The sequence below is a fragment of the Lithobates pipiens genome, unplaced genomic scaffold (assembly GCF_037356315.1).
Source record: "Lithobates pipiens isolate NorthernLeopardFrog02 unplaced genomic scaffold, aLitPip1_a1.2 Scaffold_10, whole genome shotgun sequence".
Taxonomy (NCBI): Eukaryota; Metazoa; Chordata; class Amphibia; order Anura; family Ranidae; genus Lithobates; species Lithobates pipiens.
Window position 1 is genome coordinate 107,627,987 of NW_027507686.1, and position 27,432 is coordinate 107,655,418.

At 51.3% G+C, this 27,432-nt stretch overlaps 4 pseudogenes; all 4 read left to right on the forward strand.

The window, feature by feature from the left end:
• The first annotated feature begins 5,960 nt into the window (after positions 1–5,960).
• LOC143943463 (5S ribosomal RNA) lies at positions 5,961–6,079 on the forward strand (annotated as a pseudogene).
• A 322-nt stretch (positions 6,080–6,401) lies between these two features.
• LOC143957577 (5S ribosomal RNA) lies at positions 6,402–6,520 on the forward strand (annotated as a pseudogene).
• Positions 6,521–15,227: 8,707 nt separating this feature from the next.
• Positions 15,228–15,346, forward strand: LOC143955561 (5S ribosomal RNA; annotated as a pseudogene).
• Positions 15,347–15,446: 100 nt separating this feature from the next.
• On the forward strand, positions 15,447–15,565 carry LOC143949448 (5S ribosomal RNA; annotated as a pseudogene).
• The last annotated feature ends 11,867 nt before the right edge of the window (positions 15,566–27,432 follow it).

Sequence of the window (27,432 nt, forward strand, 5' to 3'; positions counted from 1 at the left end):
CCGTATTCTTCTTTTTATGTTGTTGGCGTTGACCTGTTTTTTTTCGCTTGTTTCCCAGGGTGACTATCTTGGCATTTTTCAAGAGGGATGAGAGTGCCCAAAGAGATTGCCTATGGGCACTTCACCCTGAAAGCGCCCAATCTCCGCTGATCTCAGAGGCTAGAAAGGGTCGCGCCTTGTTAATACCTGGATGGGAGACCGCCTGGAAATACTAGGTGCGGTAGGCTTCTTTTTATGTTGTTGGTGTTGACTTGTTTTTTTTGTTTGTTTCCAGAGGTGACCATCTTGGCGTTTGTCAAGAGGGTTGAGCGTGCCTGAAAAAATCTACTATGGCTGCATCACTCTGAAAGAGCCAAATCTCATTTGATCTCAGAGGCTAAGAAGGGTTGGGACCTGGTTAGTACCTGGATGGGAGACCGCCTGGGATGTCTCGATGCCATAGGCTTTTTTTTTAAGTTGTTGGCATTGACTTATTTTTTTTTTTTGTTTTATTCTTTTATTAAGTAGAACAACATAAATATAACAGTCAACCATACAGCATGACCCAGGGTCACAATTACATGGTAACAAAAAATAGGCAGCCAAATAACTCTGGGTTCTCAGAGGGGAGTCCTACAGTTTCATGCAGAAAAGAGAGAAACCCCACCTCCGACATGTAGTACAGTATAACTAATGCAGCTCCGTTCGGACTTTAGCCAGAATTTTTATATCTGCTTGGAGCAGCGAGATGGGGCGATAGGAATCCGGGGAGTGGGTATCCTTTCCTGGCTTGGGTATCACTATAATAATTGCTTGCCGTAGAGTATCAGGTAGGGACCCGGAGTCAAATATGTGTGTATATAATCTCAACAATTCTGGCACTAGTGTCTCAGAGTAGTGGGCATAGAAATCCAGGGGAATACTATCCAGTCCAGGGGCCTTAGCCGTTGCAAGGGATGCCACTGCTAGCCTAATCTCATCTGCCGATATCGGGGCCTCAAGAGACTCAACCTGAGCCTCAGACAGGTAGGGAATAGAGATATCTCGGAGGTACGCCCCGTCTCAGTTCTCGGCCTATGCACCTGCGACTCATAAAAGGCAGCATAGTAAGCAAGAAACATGGTGGCCACTGTTGGCGGATCAGTCACCTCCTCACCCCCATTGTCAGTCAATGAAACCACCACCGGGGGCTTGGAGTCCAATGCGCCAAGTAGGCCAGCAACTTTCCCGCCCTCTCTCCTTGTTCAAACACCCGTTGCTTAACAAAAAACAACTTTTGCTTAGCCTGTTCAATGTGGAGGTGATCTACTAGCCTTGTGTGGTGACGTAATACCTGGGCCTTAGCAGGTGTGGGGTCAGTAGTGAAGTCAGTGGTCACCGAGTCCAGCTCCCGTAGGGCATTAGATAGCAAAGTCTTGGAGGTACGCTTCAACCGGTTAATCCGGTGTGTTAAATTGGAGCGTACGTGCAGTTTAAAAGTCTCCCAGGTACAGTCAACCGGAGCCGTCCCCTGATTAGTAGTAAAGAAAAACCTGAAAGTACTTGAGGTGAGGTGCCCTAAGGCGCCTCTTGACTTCCACGAATCGGGAACAACGTTTTTGAACTTCTGCGGAGAAGTCAGGAAACACTGAGATATGTCCGTTCTGAAACGGGATGTTCCCTATTTCACGAGTAAGGCGAAGGATGGCATCCCTATCCCGGTAATTTAACAGCTTAGCAATGCACGTGCGAGGAGGTGCCCCCTCCGGCAGCGGGCGGGCAGGCATTCTGTGGGCCCTTTCAATAATAAATGAGGTAGAGAACGCTTCCCTACCGTAGGCCTTAATCAGGAGAGATTCCAAAAATGTCACTGGGTCAGCCCCCTCGGAGCCCTCCGGCAGGCCGATAAAGCAGAGGTTAGATCTGCGGGCCCTATTCTCAAGGTCGTCCTGTTTCTGGGCCAGCTGCTGGAGCTGCCTTTGCACATCCTCTTGGGCATGCTGCAGAGGGAACAGGACATTTTCGGCCTGACTGATCCGGTTTTCATTTTCCTTCACTCTGTCACGCAGTTTAGCCATGTCCTGTCGGATAAGTGAGACATCCACCCTAACCTCCTCAAGTTTAGTTGTCAGTGTGGTCTGGCAGGTAGAAATTGCCTCAAGCACCTTCGCCGTGTCTGAGGTAGCAGGTTCTGCAGCCGGAGTGGACTGTCCACCATGTTGGCCCTCATAGTCCCGCCGGAACATTTCTAGAGATGCCGCCGCTGCAGACTGCTTCTTCGTCAGAGACATCGTCCCAATGTATACACAAGAAGGTAGCGGGTATTACACCGGTAAAATCGTAGGTAAAACAGTTAGTGGGCACCCAGGATCACTACAGGAGATCGCGGTAGGAGCGGAGCTCAGGTCACAAGCGTCCTACTCCATTGCTGTCCAGGCCACGCCCCGTGCCATAGGCTTCTTTTTATGTTGTTGGCTTTGAACTGTTTTTTTCGCTTGTTTCTCAAGGCGACCATCTTGGCGTTTGTCAAGAGGGTTGGGCGTGTCTTGAAGAGAACGCTTACGGCCACATCACCCTGAAAGCACCCGATCTCGTCTGATTTCAGAGGCTTAGCAGCGTCAGGCCTGGTTAGTACCTGGATGGGAGACTGCCTGGGAAGACCAGGTGACATAGAAGGATCTGGCCTGGTTAGTGTCTTGATTGGGAGATCGCCTGGGAATACCGGATGCCGTAGGATTCTTTTTATGTTGTTGGCTTTGACCTGTTTTTTTTCCCTTGTTTCCCAAGGTGACCATCTTGGCATTTGTCAAGAGGGTTGAGAGTGCACAAAGAAATTGCCTATGGGCACAACGCCCTGAAAGCGCCCAAACTCGTTTGGTCTCAGAGGCTAAGCAGGGTTGGGCCTGGTTTGTACGTGGATGGGAGACCGCCTGGGTTTTCCAAATGCCGCAGGCTTCTTTTTATGTTGTTGGCGTTGACTTGTTTTTTTTGGTTTGTTTCCCAAGGTGACCATCTTGGCGTTTGTCAAGAGGGTTGAGCGTGCATTTTATCTCAGAGGCTAAGCAGGGTTGGGACCTGGTTAGTACCTGGATGGGAGACCGCCTGGGATTTCTCGATGCCATAGGCTTTAGTTTTAAGTTGTTGGCATTGACTTATTTTTTTTAATTTTTATTATTCTTTTATTAAGTAGAACATAAATATAACAGTCAACCATACAGCATGACCCAGGGTCACAATTACATGGTAACAAAAAATAGGCAGCCAAATAACTCTGGGTTCTAAGAGGGGAGTCCTACAGTTTCATGCAGAAAAGAGAGAAACCCCACCTCCGACATGTAGTACAGTATAACTAGTGCAGCTCCGTTCGGACAAATGTAATCATGGAGAACAACTGGGACCACAGCGAGCCAGCTTATCATGACCTACGTGAACCAGAGTAAAATATGAGCCGGTCGTGTCCAGAACCCTGGGGTTCTTCTGGGTCCCGAAGGCTAGTAAGGAGACAAGGCATAGTCAAAAGGGAGGACGGGGGAAGAAGAGAGTGCAAAGACAGAGAGAGAGGAGGTGGGGGGATGGCGGCGGGGAAAAAAAGAAAAATAAAGACAAAAAGGGAGGGGGGGAATGCCACCCAGGGCAGACATGGCCTACGTAGGTAAACGTTAGATGTTCAGTAGTTTTCTGGGACAGAGGCACTGCTCACCTCCCGAATGTAGTCTCGAGTACCAGTAAAATACTTCCAGGGCCTCCATGTAACACTAAATGCCTCTTCAGTGTTGTGAAGGGTGGCGGTCAATTCTTCCCTCCGGAGAATATGATTGACTTTGGAATACCACAGCACCTTGGATGGGGGCTGAGGCTGCCTCCACAGTGCGGGAATGCAGGCCCGGGCGGCATTCAGGAGTTGCATCATGAGGGTTTTTTTGTATTTTCGAACAGGCTGTTCGGTCAAGTATAGAAGGCATGCTGCTGGGAACCCAAAAGTTCCTCAAGGCCGGGCATGCCCAGAAAAGGTGTCCCATGGTCCCCGTATCCGAATTTCACCTCCAACAAACATCCGGGATCGATCTATCCATTTTATTCAGAAGGTATGGGACTCTATACCAGCGTGAGACTATCTTGTATCCTGATTCTTGATATTGGTCTGCTTTATGTACTAAGGTCAGGATCTTCCCTATCTGTTGTGGGGTAAATGTGATGCCTAAGTCCCTCTCCTATTTGTGGATAAATGGTGGGGGTCGACTCCTCTTCCTGACTACTCAATAGGTTGTACAGGAGGGAGAGGGTGTGTCGCCCAGGTTCCCTTTTGTGACAGATGGATTCATAGGGTGTCAGGTCTCTAGGAGTGTAGGGGGCCCTTTGTATGGCCAGAAGAAAGTGACGAAGTTGATAAGCACTAAACAAGTCAAGCGGAGGGTCAGAAAGCTCGGCGACAGTTTGCGTGGTCGGGAGCCCTCCTGAGGGCCACACCTCTCCCAGACGCTGTTTCCCCACCACTGTCAACTGTCGCAGTTTCTTGTTGGTAAATCCCGGTGGGAAGTCTGGATTACCTATAACCGGAGTCATTGGTGATGGCAGGGGAGCAATGTGTGTGCAGCTGAACAACCTCCGCACAACAGCCAATGTAGCTCTCACTACGGGGTGACCTCTGAGGTCTTTTGGTAGGGAGGACAGGAGCCACGGGGAGGTCAATAGGGGAATGGATCCATCCTCAATCTCCATCTCCACCCACTGCTTGTGTGGGCCATTACAATGCCAATCAACGACTCTCGCTAGCAGAGTCACTCTGTAGTATTGTATGAGATCTGGGAGACCCAGACCCCCCTTGTCCTTTGGTCTGGCAAGCAATTGCAAACGGGCTCTGGGCGGTTTGCACGCCCAAATAAAGTCCCGGAGCAGCACCTGCAGTTGTCTGAAAAAAATTGGGGGTAACCGGATCGGTAATGTCTGGAACATGTATAAGATCCGAGGGAGGGCCGTCATTTTGAATGCATTACAGCGCCCGAACCAGGTCAGTGTTAAAGCATGCCAGTTTCCCAAATCAGATTTCAGTCTATCCAGGAGAGAGACAAAATTAAGCGGGTACAATTGCGCTAAATCCGCTGCGATGTCAACGCCCAGGTAACGTATAGATTTTTCAGCCCAGTAGAATGGAAAAGCGGAGCGGAGCCTCTTGGCCTCACCATCCGGGACCGATATATTCAATACAGCCGACTTGGCGCAATTGTTTTTATAGTTTGATAGGCTGCCGTGTCGCTGTAGAGATGCAAGTATTTTGGGAAGCAAAATGTGTGGATTGGAGACGGAAAAAATTAGATCGTCAGCGCACGCCGCAATTTTGTGGTGTGCCGAGGGTTTGGATATGCCAGTAATATTCGGGTCATTCCGAACGTGACACATAAGTGGTTCCAGTGTCAGAATTAAAATTAGGGGAGACAGAGGGCACCCCTGCCTCGTCCCATTAGTGACGGGGAAAGAGTCCGAGCACCACTCGGTCACCCGTACCGCTGCCGACGGCGTGGAGTAAAGCGACATTACCCAGCTCATCATGTTGGGGCCAAGACCCATATGTTCCAGGGTGGCCTGCATAAAGTGCCAGGCCACCCTGTCAAAGGCCTTCTCCGCGTCCGTTGACAACATAAGCAAGGGCCTTCCCTGTACATGGATTAAATTGAGGACTCGGGCCGTATTGTCTCTAGCTTCCGACTTATTTTTATTTTTTTGCTTGTTTGCCAAGGTGACAATCTTGGCGTTTGTCAAGAGGGTTGAAAGTGCCTGAAGAGATTGCCTACGGGCACATCACCCTGAAAGCACCCGATCTCGTTTGATGTTGAAGGCTAAGAAGAGTCGGGCCTTGTTAGTACCTGGATGGGAGACTGCCTGGGAATACCAGGTGTCGTAGACTTCTTTTTATGTTGTTGGCGTTGACCTGTTTTTTTTTCGCTTATTTCCCAAAGTGACCATCTTGGTGTTTGTCAAGAGGGTTGAGAGTGCCTGAAGAGATTGCCTATGGCCACATCACTCTGAAAGCACCCAATCTCGTCTGATCTTGGAGGCTAAGAAGAGTCGGGCCTGGTTAGTACCTGGATGCTAGACCACCTGGGAATACCAGTTATTGTAGGCTTCTTTTTATGTTGTTGGCGTTGATTCGTTTTTTTTTTTTTTGCTTGTTTCCCAAAGTGACCATCTTGGCATTTGTCAAGAGGGTTGAGAGTGCCCAAAGAGATCGCTTACAGCAGCATCACCCTGAAAGAGCCCTATCTCTTCTCTTCTCTGAGGCTAAGAAGGGTTGGGCCTAGTTAGTACCTGGATGGGAGATGGCGTTGGAATACCAGGTGCCGTATTCTTCTTTTTACGTTGTTGACATTGACCTGTTTTTTTTCGCTTGTATCTCAAGGTGACCATCTTGGCATTTGTCAAGAGGGTTGAGAGTGCCCGAAGAGATCACCTACGGCCCCATCACCCTGAAAGCGCCCAATCTCGTCTGATCTCGGATGCTAAACAGTGTCAGGCCTGGTTAGTACCTGGATGGGAGACCGCCTGGGAATACCAGGTGCCATAGGCTTCTTTCTTTTTTTTTTTTTTTTTTATTTAGTAGTATGCGACATACAATGCAAAGGCAACTTCACAGAATGTGTGATACAAATAGTTACAAACAAACGATCATATTGCATGGATATCAGAGCCAATGGTAAGAAGTCAGAGGAGAATAGCACGTGTACAGCTTTGCGGTCATATCAAGATGAGATTAAAGCTCCATCTCGTTGGGATCCTCTACCACTTAAAATATTATTGATACTAGCCCTGCTACCCTCGAAGAGTTTAGATATCCATAGATAGGGGAAGAGTATTGTGTAGTAGTCAAATGGGGTCGGAACATACCATTTTCTTTTCCCTTTTTTGAGTTAAGAAGGGAAATAGTAGAACTGAAAGGAGGGAGAAGGGGAAAGAGAAGATTGGGGAAGGAAATGGCAGAAAAGGAAAAGAAGGGGTAAGGGGGTGTCGTGGGTAGAGTGGATAGGGTGGGGTCCCCTCCCAGGGAGCAAGAGACGCCCTCGGCTCACCAGCTCATCAGCTGTCCAACGTTTGGAGCAGCGATCTCCAACGATCACCATGAGCTTACTATGTCTCGCGGAGGTATTCTTCCGAAAAGCGAAACTGGGTCCAGTAGAACCATCTGTTCCCATGCTCCTCCGTTTTATCCCTCATTGTGGCAGTCAGGTCTTCCATTCGTTCAATATCATTTACCCTTGCGAACCACTGGGTCACCATTGGAGCAGATTGCTCTTTCCACTGACTTGGGATGCAGGCCCTAGCTGCATTGAGGAGATGTTTAAGTAAGGACTTATGATAACGCTTTCTCGACATAGGAGTTAGATTGAGAAGAACTGCTGCAGGATCATTGGCTAAGGAAATGTCTGTGAACTTGTGGATGAGTCTCAGGACAGGCTTCCAGAATGTTTGTAATTTAGGGCATTCCCAGAAAATGTGGAGAATGGTGCCAGCCTGTTGCCCACAGCGACAGCAGCGGTCAGATTGACCGGGGAATATTTTGGACAACACCACCGGTGTATGATACCAGCGTGTGATCAGCTTATATGAGATCTCCTGATATTTACTGCAGAGTGACGACTTATGGGCGAAAAAGAGTATTCTGTCCTTCTGTGGTTTGGAGAATGTAGGTTGTAAGTCCCTTTTCCATTTTTTTTTCAATCAAAACGGATTTTATTGGTACAAAGATACACACACAAGTCATCACAGTATCAGCGTAATATACACATACAAGCGTCGTACACATAAAGGCACATTGCACATATCAAAGCCATACACCACAAGCGTTATAATACATCTCCTTATTCTAACCGCACACCACACAGACAGAGCAAGATTGACCAGTTGGGCCACAGCCCCAATGCCCGCTCGCCCCCCCTCTAAGCCTCCCTTACCCATCCTAAATAAACAACCGCCCCATAACCAGCTCCAAGGGTGACAGCCCGGGGGTATCAAGCCAGGGTCCCCACAGTCGTTCAAATCGTCCCGCCCGGCCCCTGTGTTGGTAAATATACTTTTCCAGGCTTAACATGCTCCCCATTTGAGTTATCCATTCCTTCAACCTCGGGGGGTCACTCGCTCTCCAGTGTTGAAGGACAAGTTTGCGTGCTTGAAAGAGAGCCCTCCCCAAGGCCTCCTTAACTGGCGCTTCCCACGGGAGATCATCCATCACACCCAAAAGGCACACCTTTGGATCCTGTGGAATCCGTACCCAGAAGGCCCCATTGAGAGTATCAATGACCCCTGACCAATATAAATGCAATTTGGGGCAGCGCCAGAGTAAGTGTATAAGGTCGCCCCTATCCCTGGCACACCTGGTACATAGGTCCCCCTCCCCAATCCCCATCTTATACAGTCTAGCCGGCGTGAGGTGCACCCTCATGACAATATAGAGTTGTGATTAGCGCTGTGCCGTATTCAATGAGCAACCCTGTATGGCCTGTAAGGCCTCCGCCCATTGGTCCTCCTCAAATACTCCCACATCCCTTTCCGATGAGGCAATTACCCTTGCGGGAGAACCCGGCATAGATGCATTTAGTAACATACTATAGGAACTGGATATAAAACCTTTGAGACTAGTAACTTCGGTCACAAACCGAAAGATTGGGGTGGGAGACTGCCTCCAGGGATTATTTCCAGCCTGAGCCATAACAGCGTGACTCAGCTGCAAATAATAGAAATACATACCCTGAGGGACGCCATATCTTTCCCTCAGTTCTGTAAAAGAAAGCAGCGCTCCCCCGGAAAAAATTTGAGACATGAGAGTCACTCCGCATCGCCTCCACCGTTCAGCACAAGTCAAACCAAACATTTCCCCGTAATACCTGTTATGCCATATCGGGCTATACTCCGTAAAGCCCTCCACATTCTGCAATTGGCGCGTTTTATTCCATATTTTTTGAAGTAGGGCATACGTTGGAAAGAGCCTGTTAGACTTGGCGAACGACAGGGCTTCCAGTCCAGCCACCACCCCGTCCGAGCCCGCACCATGTGTCAGGAGAGCCGTGGCGGGATTACCCACCCCTCCCCCAATGTCCCAGCCGTTTGCTATGGCTCGGGCAATATGTTGTAACTGTGCCGCTATATAATATAGCCACGGGTTGGGAAGGGCCAGCCCCCCCATCTCCTTGGGTTTCTGAAGCTGTTCCAGTCGTATCCTAGGAGGTTTATTAAGCCAAATAAATGCTCTAAACAAGGAGTTAATGATTCTAAACATTTTAAGCGGAATCACCATGGGCGTGTTATGTAAAATATACAGTAATTGTGGCATACAGATCATTTTAATAAGGTTCACTCTGCCTATCAGTGTCATTTTCAATTTAGCCCAAACTTTCGTTTTATCTCTGATCCTACTTAATAACGGGGAGAGATTCAGTGATAAGTAGTCACATGGGCGCGGGGTAACCCAGATCCCCAGGTATTTAAATTTGTCAGTAACCGGGATATCCTGTAGCGCAGGATCCCGAGGGGAGGAAGAATCTAGCAACATAAGATGTGATTTGGTCCAATTAATCACCAGACCCGAGAACGACCCAAAGTGCCGAACCACTTTCATGGCCTCAACCAGAGACCCGGATGTATCCCCCAGCAACAGCATAGCATCGTCCGCGTATAACATTAATTTTTCATGCAGCTGCCCATATTTAAAACCCGTTATCAAAGGGTTGCATCTCACCAGGGCTGCCAAAGGCTCAATGGCAAGAGCAAAAAGTAAAGGGGACAGAGGGCATCCCTGCCTAGTCCCTCTAAACAAGGGAAAAGGAGCTGACACCCTTCCCGCCTCCCTTATTACCGCAGAAGGCGAATTATACAATAGTTGTACCCATGATAGAAAGCCGGGCCCAAACCCAAATCTCTCGAGAGTCGCCCACAAGTAGCCCCATTCAATGCTATCAAAAGCCTTATGGGCGTCGAGCGACAACAGCGCTCTGTCATCCACATTATCTGCGCGGGACTGCATATTGAGAAACAAGCGGCGGATATTAATTGCTGTGGACCGCTCAGGTATAAAACCCGATTGATCCGGATGGACAAGGGAGGCGACCACCGAATTCAATCTCCGGGCTAGCACTTTAGCAAGGATCTTGATATCAGTCTGTAGCAACGAAATCGGCCTATACGAACCGGGGTCCAACGGATCCTTCCCTGGCTTAAGAAGCAGCACAATGCTGGCTCTTCTCATCGACTCTGGAAGGCAGTGCGATTCCCTGGCCAAATTTAGGGTGCGGAGCAATTGAGGCAGTAATACATCACCAAACTGTTTATACACCTCCATCGGGATGCCATCATCCCCCGGGGCTTTAGAGTTGGGGAACGAGTTGGTAGCCAGCAACATCTCCTCCATCGTAATGGGCGCCTCCAGAGACTCCACCTGGGATGCCGCCAAACACGGTAGCTCTATCCCCTGTAGAAACTCCCGAACCTCATCCATAGTACGTGTCAACTTGGACTCATAGAGTGCAGAGTAGAAGTCCACCAACTCGCGCATCACCAAATCAGGGGTATTAACCAGTCTGCCCGACCCGGCGCGCAAAGCCCCAATAGATGGGGAAGACCGCTGAGAATGCACCAACGTCGCCAACAGCTTACCCGTCTGCTCACCCTCCTCATAAAAAGCCAGCTTATTAAAAAATCTCTTTTGATTTGCTTTGGAGGCATCCATTCTATTAATGGCATCCTGAGCAGCTATCCAAGCTTCCCGAGTGGTCCCACCCGAACCGGCAATATATTCCGCCTCCAGCCGTCTGACCAGCTGGTCAGCTTGATCCCTCTGGTCAGACGTATTATGCTTAATGGCATTGACCTCAGTTATGAACAGCCCCCGGAGAAAGGCTTTAAAAGCGTCCCAGGCGGCATTTGAATCAGGGTATTCAGCATGTCTCTGCCAGTAGGCCACCACGTCCACTTCAATCGTGTTAGTGGGAGGGAGAAGGTGCAACCAAAAAGCATTAAGTTTCCATGGGGCCCTCTGTAAAGTGGAAGCCGGGTTAACCGTTACATGAACTAACAAGGGAGAATGATCAGATATACTTCTAGTTAAATACTGCACCCCTTTCACATGTTGAAGCGCTGCAGTCGAGCACAGGCACATGTCAATCCTAGACAATGAAAAGTGCGTCTTAGAGAAGCATGAAAATTGTCGTTCGGTCGGGTTCCTGTGTCTCCACGGGTCTGTCCAGCCCACCTCTCCCAGAAACCTTGCCAAGGCCGTAGTATGTGTACCCCCACCCCCTAGAGGAGGAGGGTGTCTATCCAGGCTAGGGTCTATAACACCATTTAAATCACCCACCAACACCAAAGGGGTCCCCGGGTTAGCTAATTGAAATGTCAACAGGGCACGTAAAACCGGAGGACTAAATGGAGGGGGTATATACACCGCTGCAAGAATAAATTGCAATCGCGAAACTCTACACATCAAAAATACATATCTCCCCTCCTGATCAACCTCCAAATCAAGCATCTGAAAGTCAAGGGTACGATGCACCATCACACTCACCCCCCTTGAATAGGAAGTGTGAGTGGAGTGGTACGCCCACCCTGCCCATGCAAACCCCAGGCACGACACCGCCCCCGGGGTCAGATGGGTCTCCTGCAGCACACAAATGCCCGGCAGATGTTTTCTAATGGCCGTGGAGACCATAGTACGTTTGAGGGGGTCCCCAAGGCCCCTCACATTCCATGACAGTATAGGAATACACGTCATCCTGGCATATCAACTAGATGAGCTATACAGAATATTTCCTCCATAAACATATCACACTGTAGTCCACATCCCCGGTTCTTACACATCCCCAACCCTCCCCCAACCCCGGTGTGGGGATACCATAATATACAGTCCCGGAGAAGTTCAAAAATCAAATAGTATCCCCATTGATAGATAATAGCTGACCCCAAACTCTCCCACCCAAATACCATACGACAGTCTCTCTGCTGGGCTTGACCCGGTGTACTCAGCTGTGTGATTCTTCCATAGTGCTGCTGTGATGACCCCCCACGCCCCGTAGGGGTGAGGATAATGTTATAAAAGAAAAAAACAAACTTCAAAAACTGAACACAAATAAACCTGAGGGTATAAACAAAACCCCTCACCAGTCCATGTTGCAACAAGCATACCATGGCCAGTGGCTCAGCACATAAGATGTGCTCCATCTGTAAGGGCACCTTCATCAAAAACATGGATAGTGCTTCCATTTTGCCAATCCTGTATAAACGGCTCCCGACCGAACTTGTTGCCAACCGCAGAACAGTTAATAGTTCCAAAAGCCCTCAAGCAGGAGCGTCACTGAATTGTAATCCACAAGGTTCCATCATGGGCCACAAACAAACATGTAACAGGATCAATCCGCCCCCTCCTCGTTGCCTCCATCCTGGCGGAGGAGATGCTCATTCGCCTCCAGCCACGCAGAAGCCTCTGCAGCAGATTCGAAAAATTGTGCCCGTCCCCCCGCTATCACGCGGAGCTTAGCGAGGTACAGCATAGCGTATTTAGCTCCCAAACGTTGCAGCCTTCTTTTCACATCCCCAAATTTCGCTCTGCGCCTCTGAACTTCCGCAGAGAAGTCGGGGTAAAAGGAGACTCTCGCCCCATTATATTGAACGCCCCTCTTTTCCCTGGCCAGACGCAGTATAATCTCCTTGTCCTTATAATTAAGCAACTTAGCCAGCATGGTGCGGGGCGGATTGCCCGGTGGTAAGGGCCTAGGGGGGACCCGATGAGCCCGCTCAATTGAGTAGAAAGGGGAAAATGCCTCACGGCCGAAAACTTCCACCAGCCAGTTCTCTACAAAGTCAGTAGGATCTCTACCTTCCGTTTTTTCTGGCAATCCAACAATGCGAATGTTGCTCCTTCTCAAGCGATTCTCAATGTCCTCATATTTGAGCTCATTAGCGTTTGCGATTCTGGCCGTGATCTGCAATTCCCTGACCATGGGCACCATTCTATCCTCCACTTCACTGATCCGACCCTCCACCGCCGTCGTACGCTCTCTGACTTTCTGCATATCATGCCTGATCAGTCCAACCTCCTCCTTCAAGCTTCCAAATTGCTCCTGCAGAGTCTGCACCGAGGCGGTGCATTTCTGCACCGCTCGCAGTATGTCAGCCAAAGTGGGTTGCTCCACAGTGTCCCCCTCCTCCAGCTCATCCATCTCAGGGACATGGTGCTCCTCCACAGCCTGCTGCGCCCGGCCAGAGGGTTCCCCCGTCCGCTGTGTGTGAAAAATAGCGGGGGTAGCGTCCAGCGCTGCGTCCTCCCGGGGTCCCTCCACCCCTTTCAACTTCTGCGCATAATACAGTATGTCTTTCCCCTGGGCTTTAGGTGTCTTAGGGAGCACCTTACCCTTCTCTCTGCTGTCCCCTCGTGCGTGCTGAGATGACGCGGCGCCATCTTGGGAGTCAAGCACCGGGCCTTCATCTCCCCGTGGTGGTTTGCGGGCCGGCATGGCGACTCCGCAACAGACGAACAGTCCGGATGATGCCCGTAGGGTTCCCGGAGGCGGCGGAACGGTTCAGCGCCCGGCACAAGCCCCGGTTCGGTCGGGAAAAGGATCGATTCCAGGATGGTCACAGGGAGCTCTGTGAGACATGTCCGCTCACATGCCGCTCTTGGCCACGCCCCTCGTCCCTTTTCCATTTAGCTAGAAAGGGTGGATCCGTGGAGGATTGTGCGTCTGTCAGGATTTGGTAGGACCTAGAGAGGGAACCACTAATTGGGCCATCATCCAGGCAAAGTTCCTCGAAGGGGTAGAATTGTCTAGAGAAGAACGAATGGTTAGGTAGTGATCCGAGGAAATGGATTAGCTGTCTAGCTCTCCAGCTATCCAATGCAACAGGTACTTGCTCTAGCAGTATGGTCCCCATGGGAATCAAGCCCGTGGGTCCAAGAAATAGGGCTGCTCTCAGAAGCCCTTTTGGGGCTTGCCTGGTAAAGGCCTGGTCAGACAGGCCCGGAGGGAATCTAGGAAGTCCAATAATTGGGGTCATAGGAGAAGGGAAGTTAGTCAGGTGGGAAAGGTGAAAAAAACTATCCATCTCAGTGAGCGAGGGGCCAATTAACGGGTGAGTAGTCACACAGGGCTCCAATGGCCTCCCCGCCCAAGGCAGACCAGCCAGTGGAACCCGCGCCATCTCCTGCTCTAGCTTGACCCATAGCTTCAGTTCCCCATGCCGGTGTCTTATCACATATGGTCCCCCATCGGATAGTGTCCGCTGTGTACTGCGCATGCGCAGTACACAGCAACACAGATTCTGAAAATTGCCGAGCATGAACGGCGCCTGCGCACTGAGTCCAGGTTCTATCCCCACTATCCAAGTGGACATACAGTAAGAATATAAAAGAGCCGAGCTCAGCGAGGGGCCCTCTAATATTCACAACCCTATGTCCACTTGGATGGTGGGGCTACCACCTCCACTTACCGCGCAGGCGCCGTTCAGCTTCGGAGATTTTCCGAAGCTTCGTCTGCTCCATACTGCGCATGCGCAGTACGGCGCGGACACTATATCATGGCCGGACAGTATATGGTAGAACACCGGCACCAGTCAACCACCGGTGTCATGTGCGTCGCTGTGTAATATAGAGCAGGGTCCGGGAAGCCAATACCTCCCCGCAATTTCGGTCGCAATAACATTGCCCTACCAATACGCATATGTTTTCCGCGCCAGAGGAACTTGATAAAGATTGAGCGAACCGCATGAAAGAAAGTCTGGGGTATTTTGATAGGTAAGGCTTGTAGTAGATACAGAAGTCGTGGCATCGCGTTCATCTTCAACACATTACAGCGTCCGAACCATGACAGAGCTAGTGGGTCCCATCTTTTAAGGTCCGCTGTAAGCCCATAGGCTTCTTTTTATGTTGTTGGCTTTGACCTGTTTTTTTTTGCTTGTTTCTCAAGGCGACCATCTTGGCGTTTGTCAAGAGGGTTGGGCGTGTCTTGAGGAGAACGCTTACGGGCCACATCAACCTGAAAGCACCCGATCTCATCTGATTTCAGAGGCTAAGCAGCATCAGGCCTGGTTAGTACCTGGATGGGAGACTGCCTGGGAAGACCAGGTGCTATAGAAGGATCTGGTCTGGTTAGTGTCTTGATTGGGAGATCGCCTGGGAATACTGGATGCCGTAGGCTTCTTTTTATGTTGTTGGCTTTGACCTGTTTTTTTTAGCTTGTTTCCCAAGGTGACCATCTTGGCCTTTGTCAAGAGGCTTCAGAGTGCCCAAAGAGAGTGTCTACGGCCAAATCACCCTGAAAGAGCCCAATCTCATCTGATCTCGGAGGCTAAGCAGCGATGGGCCTGGTTAGTACCTGGATGGGAGACAGCTTGGGAATACCAGGTGCCGTAGGCTTCTCATTATGTTGTCGGCGTTGACCTGTTTTATTTTCCCTTGTTTCCCAAGGTGACCATCTTGGCGTTTAACAAGAGGGTTGAGAGTGCCCAAAGAGATCACCTACGGCCCCATCACCCTGAAAGCACCCAATCTCATATGATCTCAGAGGCTAAACAGTGTCGGGCCTGGTTATTACCTGGATGGGAGACTGCCTGGGAATACCAGGTGCCATAGGCTTCTTTTTATGTTGTTGGCTTTGAACTGTTTATTTCGCTTGTTTCTCAAGGCGACCATCTTGGCGTTTGTCAAGAGGGTTGGGCGGGTCTTGAAGAGAACGCTTACGGCCACATCACCCTGAAAGCACCCAATCTCGTCTGATTTCAGAGGCTTAGCAGCGTCAGGCCTGGTTAGTACCTGGATGGGAGACTTCCTGGGAAGACCAGGTGACATAGAAGGATCTGGCCTGGTTAGTGTCTTGATTGGGAGATCGCCTGGGAATACCAGATGCCGTAGGATTCTTTTTATGTTGTTGGCTTTGACCTGTTTTTTTTCCCTTGTTCCCCAAGGTGACCATCTTGGCATTTGTCAAGAGGGTTGAGAGTGCACAAAGAAATTGCCTATGGGCACAACACCCTGAAAGCGCCCAATCTCGTTTGGTCTCAGAGGCTAAGCAGGGTTGGGCCTGGTTTGTACCTGGATGGGAGACCGCCTGGGTTTTCCAAATGCCGCAGGCTTCTTTTTATGTTGTTGGCGTTGACTTGTTTTTTTGTTTGTTTCCCAAGGTGACCATCTTGGCGTTTGTCAAGAGGGTTGAGCGTGCATTTGATCTCAGAGGCTAAGCAGGGTTGGGACCTGGTTAGTACCTGGATGGGAGACCGCCTGGGATTTCTCGATGCCATAGGCTATAGTTTTAAGTTGTTGGCATTGACTTATTTTTTTTATTTTTATTTTTCTTTTATTAAGTAGAACAACATAAATATAACAGTCAACCATACAGCATGACCCAGGGTCACAATTACATGGTAACAAAAAATAGGCAGCCAAATAACTCTGGGTTCTCAGAGGGGAGTCCTACAGTTTCATGCAGAAAAGAGAGAAACCCCACCTCCGACATGTAGTACAGTATAACTAGTGCAGCTCCGTTCCGACAAATGTAATCATGGAGAACAACTGGGACCACAGCGAGCCAGCTTATCATGACCTACGTGAACCAGAGTAAAATATGAGCCGGTCATGTCCAGAACCCTGGGGTTCTTCTGGGTCCCGAAGGCTAGTAAGGAGACAAGGCATAGTCAAAAGGGAGGACGGGGGAAGAAGAGGAGAGGTGGGGGGATGGCGGCGGGGAAAAAAAGAAAAATAAAGACAAAAAGGGAGGGGGGGAATGCCACCCAGGGCAGACATGGCCTACGTAGGTAAACGTTAGATGTTCAGTCGTTTTCTGGGACAGAGGCACTGCTCACCTCCCGAATGTAGTCTCGAGTACCAGTAAAATACCTCCAGGGCCTCCATGTAACACTAAATGCCTCTTCAGTGTTGTGAAGGGTGGCGGTCAATTCTTCCATCCAGAGAATATGATTGACTTTGGAATACCACAGAACCTTGGATGGGGGCTGAGGCTGCCTCCACAGTGCGGGAATGCATGCCCGGGCGGCATTCAGGAGTTGCATCGTGAGGTTTTTTTTGTACTTTCGAACAGGCTGTTCGGTCAAGTGTAGAAGGCACGCTGCTGGGAACCCAAAAGTTCCTCAAGGCCGGGCATGCCCAGAAAAGGTGTCCCATGGTCCCCGTATCTGAATTTCACCTCCAACAAACATCCGGGATTGATCTATCCATTTTATTCAGAAGGTATGGGACTCTATACCAGCGTGAGACTATCTTGTATCCTGATTCTTTTTTTTTTTTTTTTTCAAATAACATATTTATTTATTTTCAAAGAGTGCATTACACGTCATGCATTACTACATCAGAATAAAACAGCTAGAACAGAAAAGAGTAGGCCGCAGGGACCACCCACCTCTTGGCCCATCCCAGTAGGCCCCCCAGGGCCGGCAAATGCCAGCCCGGGGGGGCCCCCCGCGAACAACCGGGCCGACTCTGAGAAATAAAGAATGGCTTTACCCACCATAGGGTCCAGTGGAGTATCCCCGCATCAAGTCATGGACCTCTTCTTACAGTATCAACCTCTCATGACAAACAGCATCCACAAAGTAGTGTGCTAAAAGAACAACAAAGCACGTACATGCACCAGCCATGATGGAAAAGGAGAGAGAGGCTGGCAAAAAGAAATAGGGGTACTAAGCAACAGAGAGAGAAGAAGAACGAGAGCAGAGGTGAGAAGTATAGGAGATAAGAGGGATAAGAAGAAAGAAAGAGAGTTTAGCAAAGGATAAAAAGTAAAGAGAAAGGGGGGAGGAGAGTGTGGGGGAGGAGGGGTAGGGAAAGGCAGGGGGTATAGTCACCGTGCGTGGTCTCTGCTTCTTTTTCACAGCTGGATCTCCCGGGAGTTCCATGGACTCCAGACCACATCGTGGGCCTCGAGCCTGTCCTGTATCCTGGCGGTCATCCTCTCCATCAACTCCACATCCTGAACTCTAGCATGGAGTGCTCCCAGAGCGGGGGGCAGCACCTTTTTCCAGTGTAGGGCTATTAGACATCTCGCCGCAGTCAGGGTATGCCGTGATAATTTCTTGCGGGACTTCGTCAATGTAGGGAGAGGGATGCCCAACAAGAAGGTCTTAGGATCCAGGTCCACCCGCCGATCCAAGAGATCAGCCAAGAGGCGCCGGACCCCTTCCCAGAAGGGGACCACTAGGGGACACTGCCAGAAAATGTGGAACAGCGTGCCTTTGTGGGTCAAGCACCGCCAGCATCTGTCAGAGGTGGTAGGGTAAATGGCGTGAAGGACGTCCGGGGTCATGTACCAGAAAAATAACATTTTGTACGCGTTCTCCCTATAGAGCGTGCATAGAGAGCTTTTCGAGGCCTGGGACCATATCGTCTGCCATTGCCCATCCGTGATCTCCTCCCCCAGCTGTTCCTCCCACTTGAGCATGTAGGCATGTTTACCTACCGGAGCTAGCGGGGGTGCATTAAGGATTTTATATATAGCCGACATCAATCCCCTTTGGGCCGTGCCCTCAAGGATTATGGTCTCAAAAGCGGAGGGAGGGGAGAAGCGCAAATCAGAGGATATGGTCTGGGCAAAGTGTCGTATCTGCAGATAGCTGTAGAAGCTCTGTCTCGGGAGGTCAAATTTGGACTGAAGGTCTGCATAAGACAACATTCTCCGCGATCTGGGGTCCACTAAGGTCCCCAGGTGTGGGACATCGCATACGTCAGGCTGTCTGGCATCTTAGGGTGGTACAGGAAGGACGTCAGGAGCGATTTATCCGAAGCCAGGACATATATCTTAGAAAGCTTGCGCCATAGGCCCTGTAGGTAGGACATAGATCCTAGCAGTTGGGTCCGGGGGGTTAGTGCTGGGGCGCTCCATAGCATACTATTAGGGTGCACTGGAGCCAACCAGAGCTTCTCAATTTCCGTCCATCTGTTGTACGACCTCTGGGTGAACCAGGAGGTCACTGCCCGGAGCTGAGCCGCTTGGAAATACTTTACCAGGTCCGGAAACGCCAGTCCCCCGGCTGAGCGAGAGGCTGTCATTACCGAGCAGGGGATTCTATGACGTTTGTAGTTCCATGTAAAATCTAGCAGGTCCGCCTGTAATTTTCTCAGGTGGTGATATGGTACTGGGATAGGAAGGGTCTGGAAAAGGTAGAGGAGTTTCGGGAGAATCGTCATTTTCACCGAAGCTATCCTACCAAAGAGGGAGATCTGGTGCTTCCGCCATTGGGAAAGTAATTGCCTAATGACGCCATATAGGGGCGGGAAGTTTGCCTGATACAGAGAGTCGAAGGTCGGGGTGATATGAATCCCCAAGTATTTCAGGGAATCAGTTTTCCAGTGGTATGGAAAAGTGGCTCGGAGATGTTCGACCTCCGGGGACGGCATGTTTACCGGGAGGGCTTCTGATTTGGAAGCATTAATTTTATAGCCCGATAGGGCGCTGTAGCGGTCCAACTCCTTATGTAAGTTAGGCAGGGATATCCTGGGCTGGGTCAGGGTGAGGATGACATCATCCGCAAACAACGACACCTTAAATTCCCTGCCCCGAACCGGGACGCCCCTGATATTCGGGTTCCGCCGGATGGACGCCGCCAGGGGTTCCACGCAGATAGCAAATAATAAAGGCGACAGGGGACAGCCCTGGCGCGTGCCATTGGAGACCGAAAACGCCGAGGAGGTAGCGAAGGGGGTCTTAACCTGGGAGGACGGGTTGGAATAAAGGTGGCGTATTGCCCGCAGGAACGGTCCCTTCATCCCCATGTGCTGCAACGTGGCGAACAGGAAGGGCCACCCCAGTCTATCAAATGCCTTTTCCGCATCCAAACTCAGAAGCAAAGACGGGATGCCCCCCCTATTCGCCACGTCGACTAAATCTATGACCTTTCTAGTGTTGTCGCCGGCTTGGCGAAGAGGGACAAATCCCACCTGATCTTTATGGATGAGGGAGGGTAGGACCCTATTGAGCCGGAGGGAAAGGAGTTTCGTAAAGATCTTCAGATCTGCATTCAGGAGTGCAATGGGCCTATAATTGGCACAGAGAATGGGGTCCTTATCGGGCTTCGGTATCAGGGTGAGGAAGGAGCGTTGCATATCGGAAGGGACCGGGGTATGTAACAGAAACGCATTGAACAATCTGCCCAAGTAAGGGAGCAGAAGGGGCAGAAACGTTTTATAGTATTCGTAGGGTAAACCGTCCGGACCCGGGGATTTATGAGCCGGTAGTGACTTGACGGTCAGTTCTATTTCCTCCTCCGTAATGAGCATATTCAGAGAGGCCATATCCAGATCTCGAATGCGGGGGATCCCACTGTCTGTCAAATATTGGTGCATACGCTGGGAAAGCTCCGCCGACAGGGGAGCACTGGGTATGTCGTCGCTGTTGTACAGCTCCTCATAAAATTTCGCAAATGTGTCTGCTATCTCCTTAGGGTGAGAAACTACTGTGTTGTTTTTAGTTTTAATCTGATGTGGGGTAGAGAGGAGGGTTTTATCTTTAAGTTTCCTCGCCAAGAGTGAGTGCGCCTTGTTGCCCCTGTCGTAGTACGTCTGCCTAACCCGCAGCATAGTCTTTTCTACCCGGCGGAGCGCCAGATCCTTAAGCACCGTGCGAAGCTTAGTGATCTTCCGGAGGAGTCGCAGTGACGGAGAAGCCTGCATATCCCTTTCCAGCTGCCCCAGCTCCTTTTCCGTTCGCAATCTAGCGGCCTCTGCGTCCTTCTTTAAGGCAGAAGACAGAGCCATGCACTTTCCACGGATGACCGCCTTGTGGGCCTCCCACAAAGTGGGGAGAGCAATGTCCGGGGTCGCATTTTCAGCCAAGTAGAGTTTCAAGGTTGAGACCAGTTCCGCCTGTGATGGGGAATGTTGCAGGAGAGAGGTGTTGAGTTTCCAATTGTAGGGTCTACTTACTGGAGCCGCTAGATCCAGTGTTAATAGGATCGGCGCGTGGTCCGACCATGAAATTGGTAGGATATGGGCCCGTCGGGCCACTCTCAGCGTGGAATTGTTGGTAAAAAAGTAGTCTATGCGGGAGTGCAGCTGGTGCGGGGCCGAGTAGAACGTATACTGCCGGTCCGCCGGGTGAAGGGCCCGCCAGACGTCAAAAAGAGCGTGTCTGCGGGTCAGCTGGCGAAACAGTTTCGAATCCCTAAGTACTTTAGCGGAGGGGGGCCGGGTCGACGTCGCCAAACGGTCCGCAATAGCGGAGTGAGCCATGTTAAAGTCACCCCCCACCACTAAGTAACCATGATCTGTCTTGAACAAGCGGGACAGGAGTCTGGAGAGAAAGCTATGTTGACGGACATTTGGGGCGTACAGGGTACATAGGGTAATTGGCTGGGATCCCCACTTGCCCTTAAGTATCAAGAAGCCTCCCCCAGGATCCCCATAGTGATCAAGGTAGGTGAAAGGGGCTCCATGACGTATCAGGATGGCCACGCCGGCCTTCCTGTGAGGTCCCGAGGATAGGTAAGCTAAAGGAAAGTATCGAGAGGCGAAAGCGAAGGACCCCCCCTTATCAAAGTGCGTCTCCTGGACAAGGACGATATCCGCTCCCGACTGCCTGAATTCCCTAAGTGCCAGATGCCGTTTCCCGTTAGAATTCAGTCCATGGACATTTAGGGATAAAATCTTAGCCATCAGTCATGTCAGGGGGATGAGAACGTAAGCTGGGTCTTACCCATAATCTACCATGCAGGACGACCGCCAGGAGCCAGGAGGTAGCTTGTTCCGGAGAAAGGGCTCTAAGAGGAGTTCCACGATGCCCACCAACCACGACACGGTGAGAGTACAGGGAGGGGAGAGGGAGAGGAAAAAGCAGAGAAGGGGAGAGAAAGAAGAGGTTAGTATCGCAAACATAGGTGCACACATTAAATAAACAACTATTGTACATTACAAAATTGAACCATAGGAGACCATGAACAGGCAGATCGCTCAAGTCTGATCGGATTCCCAGGGGGCCACCAGAACCCGAACCCGAGGGCCGGGCCTGGCGGCCGCATGGGAGTCCAGCCCCCCCGTCAATCGGCGTAGGTAAAGCCGGGGGCAAGAGGTGGGGGGGAGCTGAAGGAACGCCCCTGCGACGGCAGCCGCCAGACAGTTCCCAAGATCCCGGATGCAACACCAATGCATCCGGGTAGAAGGGGGGTGACACAGAGACAGTGACAAACCCATGGTCTCAGTCTCACATTTACATCAGCCTTAAGAAAAACATAATTCAACATCAGCACGAAGGCACTTGGTAGGAGGAGAAAAAATAAGTAAAAAACGGGAGCTCTTGAGGCAGAAAAAGAGGGCAAGTTCGGAGAGTCCGGACATCAGTCCACCGGCCAACCAACAAACAAAACGGGCCGCGATCCCTTACGCCCCGCGGGCCTACGGGATCAAAAAAGGAGAAAAAGATACACAAAAATTGCCGCCATGCAGAACTTCAGCCCTTTCCTTGGCGGGCCGTCTTCTTAGGGGCCTCCCGGTTGCGAGGGCGTTGGCGGGAGGGGACCTTCTGCCACAGGGTTGGGGTGGGGGGCTGCGCAGCCACAAGATCCCAGTCAGGCAGCTGGGGAGGTTGAAGCCCCAGGTCCTCACAAAAGGTTCGTAGATCTTCCAGGTACCGCAAGGTTGCCGTCTTGCCTTGATGTTTAGCTGTAAGAGCGAACGGATATCCCCAGCGGTATGGAATATGAGCATCCTGCAATGTACGAAGCAATGGTTGAAGAATTCTACGCTTCTGCAGTGTGAGCCAAGATAGGTCTGGGAAGAGCTGCACTTGGATGTCACGAAAGGTCACCACCCGGGCCAGGCGGGCTTGTCTCATTATGTCCTCTTTTATGTGGAACGAAGTGATTCTACAGATGACATCCCTGGGGGTAGAAGTCGCGCCTTTGGAGCGCAAGGCCCTGTGAGCTCTGTCCATTTCAATAAACTTGGAGGGGGGTTCCCCCAGAAGGTTGTTAAATATTTCTTGCAGGATAATTTGGAGATCTTCCGGCCCATCCGCTTCTGGAATCCCCCGCACTCTTATGTTATGCCGACGCCCCCTGTTATCCAGGTCCTCCACATGACGCTGCATGTCTCTCAGGAGCATACGATGGTCGGCACCTTGTGCTTGGGTCCTGTGGATCGCCACTTTAGTCTCCTGTATCTCCTCCTCGGCCATCTCCACCCGATCCGCTAAGTGCTTGAGACCGGAGTGCAACATTTGTATTTCTGAGCGACAGGTTGATTTAACATCCTCTATCAATTGCCTAAAGTCCTCCTTAGTGGGGATTGCTTGTAGGTATTGCTGCCATTGCGGGAGCAGGGGCGGGGGGGGCCCCCCGGGGTCGCCCCCAGTCGGATACAGAAGGGACGGCAGTGGAGGTCCGTGGGGCCCATCGTCTGTCTCCCGTGAGTCTGGGGGGGGCCCGGTATGGGAATCCCACACCCCGTGCCGAGGAGGTGGTTGCGCCAGGGGAGTCATGCGGGTCCGTCCCACTTCTCGAAACGGGTCTAAGCCCGATCTATGCGCAACAGGGGCCGGGGAGCCACTCCGGTGTCGCTGCGGGTTAGGGGCCCACGAGGAGGACTGTCTCTGGGGCTTGGGTGATGGGGACCGGACTCCTTGGTCCATTCGGGGCTCCTCCACACCCCCTTGTCCCCGCTGAGGCCAGGGTAGCGGGTTTCCCGGGGGGGGGAGGGCTGGAAAGTCAGTGTCCTCCATGGAAGGAGGGGACCCCAGGGAACTAGTGGGGAGGAGGGGGTCCGATGCCGCCCGCAGCAGCCTAGGGAGGGCCCCCGTGCATTGTGTGTCCGTTGGGGGGGGAGGGGATCCGCGCCCCAAGTACCCTGGGTACTGACCCGGCATGGTGCGGCCACTTGCCTCCCCCCAGGCCTCCCCACTGACCTGCTCCCAGTCGGGCGTCTTGTGCGGAGGGGATCTCTGGCCCCACTGCAGTGGGCTCAGGTCCCTCATGGCCGCGTATTGCTCAGAGTGCCGTGGGGGGTTGGGTGCGCCAGCGTCCGGAGAGAGGGGCCTCGTTGTAGGCCTCGGGCCTGATCTGGTGGCCTGGTGTGCGGGCGGGGGCTGCCTAGCACTCACCGCTGCGGGAATCCGGTCGGCTGCCCTGGATGGAGGAGGCGTCCCGTCCGCCGCGGTGCCCGACCGGCAGCCGCCCCTCTTACTCGAGGCCGGGGATGAGGCCTGTAACGGCGCCTCCAGCGCGGCCGGCGCCATCTTGGGAGGCCCGCCGGCCGGAGCGTCCGACGGAGAAAAATAGGTCCGGAGGTCGGCTGCGGGCCCCGGAGGAACGGCAGAGGGTCCCCTAGTAGCCGTGGAGTGGGTGGCCCTCGATCTCCCCATCGGATGGGTGCAGATTGTCTCCCTACGTGCTGCTGTGGCTGGGCTGAGGAGAGAGCTGCCTCAGTGAGCGTCCATACAGGTCCGCTTCCGGTCATGCCCCCCCTGTATCCTGATTCTTGATATTGGTTTGCGATGGAAGCTTTATGTACTAAGGTCAGGATCTTCCCTATCTGTTGTGGGGTAAATGTGATGCCTAAGTCCCTCTCCCATTTGTGGATAAATGGTGGGGGTCGACTCCTCCTCCTGACTACTCAATAGGTTGTACAGGAGGGAGAGGGTGTGTCGCACAGGTTCCCTTTTGTGACAGATGGATTCATAGGGTGTCAGGTCTCTAGGAGTGTAGGGGGCCCTTTGTATGGCCAGAAGAAAGTGACGAAGTTGATAAGCACTAAACAAGTCAAGCGGAGGGTCAGAAAGCTCGGCGACAGTTTGCGTGGTCGGGAGCCCTCCTGAGGGCCACACCTCTCCCAGACGCTGTTTCCCCACCACTGTCAACTGTCGCAGTTTCTTGTTGGTAAATCCCGGTGGGAAGTCTGGATTAGCTATAACTGGAGTCATTGGTGATGGCAGGGGAGCAATGTGTGTGCAGCGGAACAACCTCCGCACAACAGCCAACGTAGCTCCCACTACGGGGTGACCTCTGAGATCTTTTGGTAGGGAGGACAGGAGCCACGGGGAGGTCAATAGGGGAATGGATCCATCCTCAATCCCCATCTCCACCCACTGCTTGTGTGGGGCATTACAATGCCAATCAACGACTCTCGCTAGCAGAGTCACTCTGTAGTATTGTCTGAGATCTGGGAGACCCAGACCCCCCTTGTCCTTTGGTCTGGCAAGCAATTGCAAATGGTATCTGGGCGGTTGTCTGAAAAAAATTGGGGGTAACCGGATCGGTAATGTCTGGAACATGTATAAGATCCGCGGGAGGGCCGTCATTTTGAATGCATTACAGCGCCCGAACCAGGTCAGTGTTAAAGCATGCCAGTTTCCCAAATCAGATTTCAGTCTATCCAGGAGAGGGACAAAATTAAGCGGGTACAATTGCGCTAAATCCGCTGCGATGTCAACGCCCAGGTAACGTATAGATTTTTCAGCCCAGTAGAATGGAAAAGCGGAGCGGAGCCTCTTGGCCTCACCATCCGGGACCGATATATTCAATACAGCCGACTTGGCGCAATTGATTTTATAGTTTGATAGGCTGCCATATCGCTGTAGAGACGCAAGTATATTGGGAAGCAAAATGTGTGGATTGGAGAAGGAAAAAATTAGATCGTCAGCGTACGCCGCAATTTTGTGATGTGCCGAGGGTTTGGCTATGCCAGTAATATTCGGGTCATTCCGAACGTGACATATAAGTGGTTCCAGTGTCAGATTAAAAATTAGGGGAGACAGAGGGCACCCCTGCCTCGTCCCATTAGTGATGGGGAAAGAGTCCGCGCATCACTCGTTCACCCGTACCGCTGCCGACGGCGTGGAGTAAAGCATGGTCTAGTTATTAAAAGATGGGACCCACTAGCTCTGTCATGGTTCGGACGCTGTAACGTGTTGAAGATGAACGCGATGCCACGACTTCTGTATCTACTACAAGCCTTACCTATCAAAATACCCCAGACTTTCTTTCATGCGGTTCGCTCAATCTTTATCAAGTTCCTCTGGCGCGGAAAACATATGCGTATTGGTAGGGCAATGCTATTGCGACCGAAATTGCGGGGAGGTATTGGCTTCCCGGACCCTGCTCTATATTACACAGCGACGCACATGACACCGGTGGTTGACTGGTGCCGGTGTTCTGCCATATACTGTCCGGCCATGATATAGTGTCCGCGCCGTACTGCGCATGCGCAGTACGGAGCAGACGAAGCTTCAGAAAATCTCCGAAGCTGAACGGCGCCTGCGCGGCGCCTGGACCCACGGGCTTGATTCCCATGGGGACCATACTGCTAGAGCAAGTACCTGTTGCATTGGATAGCTGGAGAGCTAGACAGCTAATCCATTTCCTCGGATCACTACCTAACCATTCGTTCTTCTCTAGACAATTCCACCCCTTCGAGGAACTTTGCCTGGATGATGGCCCAATTCGTGGTTCCCTCTCTAGGTCCTACCAAATCCTGACAGACGCACAATCCTCCACGGATCCACCCTTCCTAGCTAAATGGAAAAGGGACTTACAAACTACATTCTCCAAACCACAGAAGGACAGAATACTCTTTTTCGCCCATAAGTCGTCACTCTGCCGTAAATATCAGGAGATCTCATATAAGCTGATCACACGCTGGTATCGTACACCGGTGGTGTTGGCCAAAATATTCCCCGGTCAATCTGACCGCTGCTGTCGCTGTGGGCAACAGGCTGGCACCATTCTCCACATTTTCTGGGAATGCCCTAAATTACAAACATTCTGGCAGCCTGTCCTGAGACTCATCCACAAGTTCACAGACATTTCCTTAGCCAATGATCCCGCAGCAGTTCTTCTCAATCTAACTCCTATGTCGAGAAAGCGTTATCATAAGTCCTTACTTAAACATCTCCTCAATGCAGCTAGGGCCTGCATCCCAAGTCAGTGGAAAGAGCAATCTGCTCCAATGGTGACCCAGTGGTTCGCAAGGGTAAATGATATTGAACGAATGGAAGACCTGACTGCCACAATAAGGGATAAAATGGAGGAGCATGGGAACAGATGGTTCTACTGGACCCAGTTTAGCTTTTCGGAAGAATACCTCCGCGAGACACAGTAAGCTCATGGTGATCGTTGGAGATCGCTGTTCCAAACGTTGGACAGCTGATGAGCTAGTGAGCCGAGGGCGTCTCTTGCTCCCTGGGAGGGGACCCCATTCTATCCACTCTACCCACGACACCCCCTTACCCCTTCTTTTCCTTTTCTGCCATTTCCTTCCCCAATCTTCTCTTTCCCCTTCTCCCTCCTTTCAGTTCTACTATTTCCCTTCTTAACTCAAAAAAGGGAAAAGAAAATGGTATGTTCCGACCCCATTTGACTACTACACAATACTCTTCCCCTATCTATGGATATCTAAACTCTTCGAGGGTAGCGGGGCTAGTATCAATAATATTTTAAGTGGTAGAGGATCCCAACGAGATGGAGCTTTAATCTCATCTTGATATGACCGCAAAGCTGTACACGTGCTAT